The sequence below is a fragment of the Meles meles genome, chromosome 6 (genome assembly GCF_922984935.1).
Source record: "Meles meles chromosome 6, mMelMel3.1 paternal haplotype, whole genome shotgun sequence".
Classification (NCBI taxonomy): domain Eukaryota; kingdom Metazoa; phylum Chordata; class Mammalia; order Carnivora; family Mustelidae; genus Meles; species Meles meles.
In genome coordinates, this window is record NC_060071.1 from 21681970 (window position 1) to 21692573 (window position 10604).

Below are 10604 nucleotides of genomic sequence, written 5' to 3' on the forward strand. Positions count from 1 at the left end.
CAGTTCCCAAACTGGGCCCCCCACTCAGGGCATCTGGTTGTCCTTAGGGGTGACTTTAAGGAGCAGGAAGAGGGATACCTACATCTGAAATCTTTATATTCATCAGTTAGACCCACTGACGGCGTTGAGAACAAAAGAAGGTAATTCTACTATTCTGGGAAGCAGTATTTGGCTGGGAACTTAGCCAATATTACCCTGGATAATTAGCCAGATCTCCAATTGCAATCCAGTGGCATTCCACACTTACTCAGCTGGTAATATAAAAGGGAATGAAGGCGAATACCAGAGTATCTAGAGAGACTCGATTTGTTAATAATTATATGTATAATTATAACGTAATGGCAGTGAAGTGTACATCCCAGCATTGACATCTTATCCTGCTGTGAGCATTCAATCCATTCTTATTGGGTCTCGCAGTAACACCTGCACTGACACCCCGTTGTCTACACCTACAGCCTGTGCCCTACCATCTACGCGCTACTGTCTACACTAACTGTCTGGGTCCCACCATTTACACTCTACCGTCTACACCTACTGCCTTACATCTACATCCCTTACATCTACACTCTACTTCTCCAACAAGACAGATTCAAAGGGGGATCAATAGAACCAGTGTGTACCCCAGGAGACCAGGCATGGAGCAGGAAGCTTCTGCTCTGTGATTTCAGGGACCATGCCTGCCACCACCGTAACATCCTTTGCAAGAGATAAAGTGAGGTAGATGGGTGTGTGTCACTCTGTACTGTGCATGTGAGTCTCCTGGGGATCTTCATATTCGGTTTCTAATAAACTCCTGGAGATACTGATGCTGTTGGTCCCTGGACCATACTTGAGGAGCAAGGAGTTATATGATTCTTTGGCGTGGAGTGCACAAGACTGACTGAGTCATTAGACCCTAAGAGGGAAATTCAATACCAGCTGCACAACACTGATGACCTCCCCAGCATTGTTCTCCTTTCTCTTTTTATCACAGAAGGGAGCAAATGTTTGGAGCAGCACGTGCTCACCTCTCAAGCAGGATGATGTGACAGAATCCTTTCTGGCCAGTGAGATATAAAATAAGGAGAAGTCTCCTGGAGAAGGGAGAGGGTGGGCAGGGACTCTTGCTTTCCAGATAAGGTGCCCTTCTTCTTCTACTTCCTCTCCCCTTTTGTCGCCTAGAGCACACCCTCAAACTGCCACCTTAAGGTGGGGAAGCTAAATTTCAAATGTGAGAATCAAGGCCATTCACTAAATATGGTGGGAGCAAAGAGTCAGTGGGAGCCTGGGTCCCTGAGGATGGCACAGAGCCACTATTTCCATCCAGACCACGTACCTCCAGGCTTCTACTTATTGAAAAAAGTATCCCCACTCACCATGTCTGTTTTCCAGTTTTCTTTTATATGCAGCCTGTCAAATGCAATTCCAGTCGATAATCCCCATCTGGGATTTGCTTGACCAAATCTGAGGAAAATTTCTTCACAAAAGATGTTGTTACCCAATAGGGATATAAAGTCTACTAGAAGCACATAACATTGACTGTAAAGGAGCCCCTGATCTTTCTCACTTAGTGATATTGATCTCAGCTTAAACTGAGACTTAATGAAAATGGGGAATTGCATGAGAGCTGTAAAATGTACTCCATGGATAAAATACTTAATTACATGTGTAACTAAGAGACTTAAAAAACTGCATGGAGCCGAAGAGAGGGCAATAACTTGCCAAGCATCATCCATGTGCCAATGCTTCCTATATATTATCAGCAAGGCCTCTCAAGGGCCCTGGGAAGAAGGGCTGACTGCTGCTATTCAAAGATGAGGAACAGAGCAGTGGTCCACAAGGAAGCTGACGAACCTCTAGCTTCATGGCCCCTCCTGCCCATGACCCTCCCAAGGCCCTGGGAAGGCTCTAGCCCCATATTCCTATGGATTTGCTTACTAAATCTACATAAGTGAGATATTTTGAATTTTTTTTTCTTAAAGAATTTCTGGTTACCCTGGCTATGCAAAAAATTGCCCTGAAAGATAGTGGCTTAAAACAATAATCAGACCCAGACTTCCTGTCTAGACAAGATGGTTTAAACTTGTGTCTCTCTTCCTCATTACCAAGTACAATTATAAACGCCGGAAATAACACTAAAGAAAACCAAAGGAGAATTCTGAATGGCTGTGAGATGAAAGCAGATTGGTCAAAGGCCTCAAGATTGGACAAATAACAAAGGGGTGAGGCATCTTATGACCCTTTCTCCCAGCAAAAGAAGGATGACATAGGCCTAGTGGTTTCTGACCACTAACGTAGCAATAGCAAGTGGCCCAGGTAGGCTCTTTCCTTCTTGGTCCGATCAGGAATTCCAGCAGCCAGTACAAAGAGAGTCCAGCAGAATTGGAAGGGGGACTGATCAGAAGCTTAGGTGATAATGAGTGGTCAGGAGAAGCACTATTTTCCCCCCATCAGATCTAAGACTCCCGCCCTATACCTGGAGACCATGCAACCTGGAGGCATCATCAAAGAGGATCTCTCCATAACCAATACTCAGCTAGGGAAGCCTCTGTGTCTCTCCAAACTGAGACAGAGTCAAATACATTGGGCAGTAGGTGGCATTGTTGAGGGGGAATCCAGGCATAAGGAAAGTGATGCCCAGCCACCACAAATGTCCAGACCCGGTAACACTCCCTGCCTTACAGGCTGGAGACTCCCTTCCCTCACCTAGAGGCACCAGGTGATCTGGTCTGAGGAAGTTCCTTCTGCCTCTTCCAGTAGCACCAGTAGGGACCAGTAAGAGCCCAGCCACATGAGATAAACCAAGCAGACTAAAAAAGCATGACAAAGGCTCTGAAAATCAGATTGTCATGGGAACCACAGCCCACAAAAGTAGGTCACACTTGCATTGCTAAACGGGGTGACTGCCTACTAAAATGTAAATTGGAAATAGGACCCAGAGCTTTCTAACACAATAGCCAAGATGTTGAAAATACCAGAATACAGAAAATACCTATCATGTGAAAAATCAGGAAAACTGGATCTTAAATGAGAACAACAAATCAACTGTTACCCATCTGAGATGAATCAGATATTGGATTTACTTGACAGAGATTTAAAAATAGCCATCATAAAGATGACTCAATAATTAATGACAAAATCTTGTGAAACAAATGAGAAAGTGGAAAATGTCAGCAAAGAAATAAAAGTTATAAGAAAGGATTAAAAGAATTAAGGGACGTTTGTGGAGTAACAGGCACCAATAACTCATCTCTCCACCTACACAATAATTGTACTGGCAGAAACCTTCTGAAGTAACTTTTCTGGAACTCTGGAGTCTAGCTGAACATGTGCAGCTTACAGGAGAAAGCTTGGCTGGTAAACTGTGCTCAGCTTGGGTCAACTTCAGCATTTAGTGTACATATCAGTCTCCAACAAGCCTGCATTCCTGGTGTGGCTTGCTAGAGCCAGGGTAGGCAATAAAGACCTTGTCCTCCATATATTGGAGCTCTGTGTCCTGATGGCTAATGTATTTGATTGTTGAGGTGTGGGCATGGAGGCTGGCCATCACTGTTTCAAAACCCATGAGCTGAAGTGGTTTTCAGAGGATTTAAAGGAAAAGTATCTGATTTTTTTCTTTTCTTTTTCTCACATTGGGGATCCAGACATTGAAGGCTCAGAACAGATAAAAACAACCACTCAATGGGGAGTGGGGGTTAGAAACTTGTCATGCATACTCAAGGAAAGGCACAGGCTCAGAAAAAAACTAAAAAAATCTTAAGATTTCATCTAAGGTTGATCCCCAGCAGAGAGATATCCTATAACATAAAGTGCACACACACGAACAGAGAGCCATGGAAAAGAGAAAGAAGCTGATTTCTAGAGTTACCACATTATAAGATCCGAAAGAGGCAACCCACGGAATGGGAGAAGATATTCACAAATGACACTACAGACAAAGGGCTGATATCCAAGATCTGTAAAGAACTTCTCAAACTCAACACCCAATAGATAATCAAGTCAAAAAATGGGCAGAAGAGGGGCACCTGGATGGCTCAGTGGGTTAAAGCCTCTGCCTTCAGCTCAGGTTATGATCCCAGGGTCCTGGGATTGAGCCCCACATCCACCTCTCTGTTCAGTGAGAGCAGCGACTGCCTCCTACTCTCACTCTGCCTACCTCTTTGCCTACCTGTGATCTCTGTCTGTCAAATAAATAAATAAAACCTTTATTAAAAAGGGGGGGCAGAAAAAATGAACAGACACTTGTCCAATGAGGACATACCAATGGCTAACAGACACATGAAGAAACGTTCATCATCATTAGCCATCAGGGAAATCCAAATCAAAGCCACATTGAGATACCATCTTACACCAGTTAGAATGGCAAAAATTAACAGGGCAAGAAAAAACAAATGTTGGAGAGGATGTGGAGAAAGGGGAACCCTCTTACACTTTTGGTGGGAATGCAAGTTGGTGCAGCCACTTTGGAAATTGTGTGTGGAGATTCCTTACAAAATTCCTTACAAAATTAAAAATAGAGCTACCTTATGACCTGGGAATTGCACTACTCAGTATTTATCCCAAAGATAACAGATGTAGTGAATAGAAGGGCCATCTGTACCCCAATGTTCATAGCAGCAATGTCCATAATAGCCCAACTGTGGAAAGAACCGAGATATCCTTCAACAGATGAATGGATAAAGAAGATGTGGTCCATATATACAATGGAATATTACTCAGCCATAAGAAAGGATGAATACCCAACTTTTGTATCAACATTGTTGGGACTGGAGGAGATTATGCTGAGTAAATTAAGTCAAGCAGAGAGAGTCAATTATCATATAGTTTCACTTACTTATGGAACATAAAGAATAGCATAGAGGACATTAGGAGTAGGAAAGGAAAAGTGAATTGGGGGGAAATCAGAGGGAGAGGGAAATCATGAGAGACTGTGAACTCCAAGAAACAAACTGAGGATTTTAGAGGGGGAGAGGGGTGGGGGATGGGTAAGCCTGGTGGTGAGTATTAAGGAGGGCACATATTGCATGGAGCACTGGGTGTTATATGTAAATAATGAATCTTGGAACACTACATCAAAAACTAATGATATATTGTATGGTGACAAAAATAACACAATAAAAAAAGATTCAAATGTCTAGATTTGAAAAGAAAAAATAATATTGCTTAAAAAAGTACGAGGCATATGAAGAAGCAAGAAATCATGACCAATCCAAAGGAATAAAAGATATTGATAGAAACTGTCCATGAGGATGCACAGATAGTAGACTTTACTAGACAAAGACTTTAAAACAGCTGTCTGAAAGACGTTCAGATAGCTAAAGAAGACAGGCACAAAGACAAGGGGGGAAAAGATATGAACAAAATGAGAATAGAAATCAAGAAATAGGAATTATAAAAAGGAACCAAAAAGAAATTCTGAAGCTGAAAAATACAATAACTGAAATTAAAACTCACCTAGAGGGGTACAAAAACCAGTTTTGAGTGGACAGAAGAAAGTATCAGCAAACCAGATGATAGGAAATTGAAATGATCAAGTCTGAGGAAGAGAAAGATAAAAGAAGGATTAAAAACAGAATAAATCTTTAGGCAGCTATTAGATATCATCAAGAGGACCAATATACACCTTATTGGAGTCCCAGAGAGAAAGAATATTTGAGGAAATAATGGCTGAAAACTTCCCAAATTTGATGAAATATGTGGGTCTGCAAATTCAAGATACTCAGCAAATTTCCAAGCAGGAAAAACTCAATGAAATCCACACCCGAAATAAGCAAGAAGTGACTTGACACAGGTGATGCTCAGTAAGATCATTAGCCAATTTCTAATCAGAAACTTCGGAGGCCAGAAGACAATGGCTGGTGCATTCAAAGTGCTGAAAAAGAAAAAAAAAAAAAAGAAAGAAAGAAAAAAAGAAAAAGAAAAAGAAAAGAAACTCTGCCAACTGAGAATTCTTTATCCACCAAAAACTGTCCTTCAGAAATGAGGGAGAAATTAAGACATTCCCAGAGACACAAAAACAGAATTTGTTACCACTAGACCTGCTCTGCAAGAATGCATAAGGGAGTCCCACACATTGATGTGAAAGGGCTTTTTTTTTTTTTAATGTTCAATCAGCCAATGTATAGTACATCATTAGTTTTTGATGTAGTGTCCAAAGATTCATTAGTTGTGTATAACACCTGGTGCTCATCACAACACATGTCCTCCTTAATGCGCATCACCCAGTTACCCCATCCCCCCCTCCCTTCTCTAACCCTCAGTTTCTTCTCCCATATCAGTAGCTTGAAGTCTTATGAAGAAATAAAGTTGAATACATGGTCAGGTATAAAACATAGTATTATTGTAATTTTTGGTTTGTAACTCATTTTTTGTTTTTACCTGCTTTAAAAGACAAATGATTGAACAATTATTCATCAGTCATATTTGATACACAATGTATAAATATGTAATTTGTGACATCAGTAACACAAAGAAAGGACAAGAGCATAGGAGTAAAGTTTTCGTATGTTATTGAAGTTGTTGGTATAAATTCAAAATAGGTTGTTATAACTTTAGCACATTAAATGTAATCCCTTTGGTAACTACAAAGAAATGCCATGAATAATTGTATGCCAACTTATTAGATGACCTAAAAGAAATGGACAAATTTCTTGAAACATACAAATCACCTAAACACCTGGATTCTCCCTTGAAATGTACTCTGAAAGACTAACAAGGCCATCATTTGAAACTGAGGCATTTGGCTTGGGAGTTTAGGGAAAATGGGATTATAAAGAATTCTCAGAGGACATTTACATTGAGCCTGAGAGATTGAGGCAGTGGCTAGAAACAGCTTCGGATCTCTGCTTCCCTTCCTCTTTTGCTGGGCAGGATGACGGATTGGGCACAGCCCCAGCCAGGCCTGGCACAGCCCAAGGGAGCCATCTTCATTGGCTTGCCATCAGGAGGAGGGTTGGGTGTCAGAAGATGGGAGTTGCTGACTAAGGCCAGAGCAACAGGACACATTAGCAGGTAATTCTAGACCATGACCCCGGAAGCTGAGAGGGCTCAGTAAGATGATCTCAGAGGAAGGCTGTTGGCAGGAATAAGACTTTGCCCTGAGGTTATGTTGGGAGTGAGAGGAGCCCAGGGCTTCTGCAGACCAGAGGAGATCCACTTTCCATTCTCTTTTCCCTCAGGGAAATAGCCTGGGAAGAATTCTCCAAGGATTGACATATGGGCTTCTTCCCTACAACTACCTGCCCGACCCTTCCAGAATCTATTTCCCAGGAGCAGCACTATAGGACAAGAGAGCTCAGCACAGGCCAGTGTGGGCCAAGGGCATACTTGAAAACCACCAGGGTGACTATCACACTGCCAGTGCTGGATAACCAAGACGAAACCAGCTTAAGTAAGGTGCGAAGCAGCCAGGAGTAAGAGTGAAACCCTCAAGGGCCAGAAAGTTCAGGGGGCGGATGTTCCATGGCTGGGTAAGGGGAGGAAGGTACTGGGGCTGAGAGATGGCTGCAGATGAGGGGATGGGGCTGGGCATGCAGAAGGCAGGAAGCCCTCACTGAGGTCCCTGTTTAGTGGCTGCAGCCTCAGGGAAACGGGCTGGTGGAAATTCCTTTCGTTGGCGTAAAGAGTGAGTCTTGTACTGAGGACTTGGAGGAACAAACAAAGAAACAAACCAAAACCCCAGCCTGTGCCATAGGTAGTATATTAATGTTCTATTGTGATGTCATAAAGGCCCACAAATTTATTGACATAACACAAATTTGTCTCAGTTTTTGTGGGTCAGGAGTTTGAGCATGAGTCCTCTGCTCAGGGTCTCAATAGGCTGTAATTAAGGTATCACCCACTCATTTGAAGCTTGGGGTCTATTCCAAGCACATTCATGTTGTTGGCAAAATTCAGTCCTTGGGGTTGTAAGACTGGGGTTCCGAACCATTTCCTTACTAACTATGGGTCAGCTAGAGACTTGTCTCAACTTCTCAAAATCACTCTTGGTCCTAGCCACATGGACCCCAAAGGCAGTTCACAGCTTGACAATTTGCTTTCTTCCAGGCCAGCAGAAGACTCTCTCTCTCTCACTCTGATGCATCACCTTCTTTTAAAGCCTCTTCTGATTAGGTAAGGCACACTCACGGTCGTCTTGATATTCTCCCTTATTTATTTTTTTTTTTAAGTCTGTCTCTAGATAAACTCAAAGCCAACTGATTAGTGACCCTATCTTGGAAGTGACATCCTCTTGTATTCACAGGTTCTGCACACACAGCCATGGGGAAAGATTTATAGTAGGGGATTTATACTAGGTGTGGATCTTGGGGACCATCTTAAAATCCTGCTACACATGGGTTTGTAGTCTAAATTTGTTCCCACCTTGGGTTGTGGAAATCCCCAAGATTCACATATAATTGGTCCCAGGTAGGAGATATCTTTGCAGTGCATGGCAGAGGCAAAAGGAAAAATTCTCACAGAAAAAATAAACATATTTCCACAGCAATTTCTTTTTCTTCTTCCTTTCTTCCTTCATTTATTTATTTATTTATTTATTTATTTTGCTTTTAAGTAAACACAGAGGAACACCATCCACCATATAAGTGCATTGTTAGGGAAAAAACCCAGGAAGATTTGCATTCAAAACCTGGAGACAATAAAACAAAACCTTTCCTCTTAAATGCGTATATATAATACGGTGACTTACTGTATGCTTGATGCTGGATCTAGATACTGTTTTAAGAGAACAGTACGAATGAGTGAAGAACACTATGTAAGTTATAAAAACTTTCATTATAAAATTAAAGTACGAAAATGTTTTGTGGGGGCGCCTGGGTGGTTCGGTCACTGAGCGTCTGCCCTCCACTCAGGTCATGATCCCAGGGTTGGGGGGGAGTGCGGCTCAGCAGGAAGCCTGCTGCTTGTGTTTCCTCTCTTGCCTTCTCTCTCTGTCAAATAAATAAAATCTTTAAAAAATGTTCTGTGATGTTTTCCACATTAATAAACACTTGTCATGTGACCCCCTGCAATATTTTATCACAATTTATATAATCTGCAGTTGGTTTCCAAATCTAAGCATTGCTTTAAGAATTTGAGTGATAATTCCTGTTGCTACTGCCCGAGCAAAGCAAAGTTGTCTCCCAAGTTGAAGTGGATTAAAGAGAGTTATTTGACTCCAGAAAGGTTGTCTCATTTGGCAGCCTATCATTTGAATGTAAAATCTGTGAGAGTCTTATTATATCAATATAATTAGTGATTTTGACGAAGTAAAGGAGCAAAAAATAGACATTATGGAATAAATAGTGATTTATGAATTATGACTTTATTATTCACGCAAACGATGCCAATCCATCAGCAGCGCACCCAGACATGCACAGTAATTAAATTCAGCCATCTGTGATACTTTGCCAAGTTTTTGTCATTTAAAAGCTAGAGTTTTAGACGTGGTAGCTCAATTTATGACTTTTTGTATATTTAGACATGTGGCCAAGGGGCCCCAGAAGCTGTAGCTCTAAGAGGGGAACTGTGGAGAGAGGGATGATGGTGAGGAGCACAGTGGGCCGTGCTCCTGGCAAACTTGGTCTCAGGTAGCGGGGACCTCCCCCTTCTCAGGGCCAGGGCGCCCCAGTAGGGGACACAAGGTCAGCAGTGGCCCTTTATGTTGGACTCGGCTTTGCTGGCAAGATATAGCAATGGCGGAAACCTGCTTTCCTCTTACCAAGGAAGCTTTGTGCCCAAGTCTGGGGGTATTTTTTGAGAATTGAAGGGGAGAGGGAACTTCCTGGCGAGGATATAGGACTCTCTAAAATGGATACCAGAGCGATGGCATTTTATTTTAATTTTTTTTATTTTTAAGGATTTTATTTATTTATTTGACAGAGAAAGGGAGAGATGGCAAGAGAGAGTAAGCATGAGCAGGGGGAGTGGCAGGCAGAGGGAGAAGCATCTTCCTTGCCGAGCAAGGAGCCCAACGCAGGACTCCAACTCGTGACCCTGGGATCATGACCTGAGCCAAAGGCAGGCACTTAACAACTGAGCCACCCAGGTGCCCCACAATTGAGATTTTTTCATCAATTAGCCAATGTATAGTACATCATTAGTTTTTGGTGTATTGTTCGATGATTCATTAGTTGTGTTCATCAGATCACGTGCCCTCCCTAATGCCCATCACCTGGTTACCCCATCCGCCCACTGACCTGGGCTGTGTGGCTTGGGGCAAGTTTCTTGATCTCTCCAAGTCTGCTTTCCACTCTGACCTCACAGGGTGCCGTGGTGAAGGCTTTGCCTGCCTCCTGGCACCCCATAAAGGCTTGATCAAAGTAGCTTTTCCCTTCTCCTCCTCTCCTCCCTCCTCCTCTTGCTTCTCAGACAAGGGAGCATTTGTGATGAGTTAATGAATTTAGCCTCAGGTTGCCAAGGGTGGTGGATTCAGTCCACTTCCATAGTTGGCCTCACATGGTCACTCACTTGCACGGACTCCTACTACATTCCCCTGGTGCCTTCGCCTGCCTCCTCCGTTAGTCAAGGACTTCTAGCTTGCCTTCTACCTTTAACTACCCAGCACCCTCATTCCTGTCACTTCTCAGCTGGTGGCCTTGCGTCCCGGTTGGCAGGGCAGATAGAGGAGTCCGGAAATCTGTCTCCCT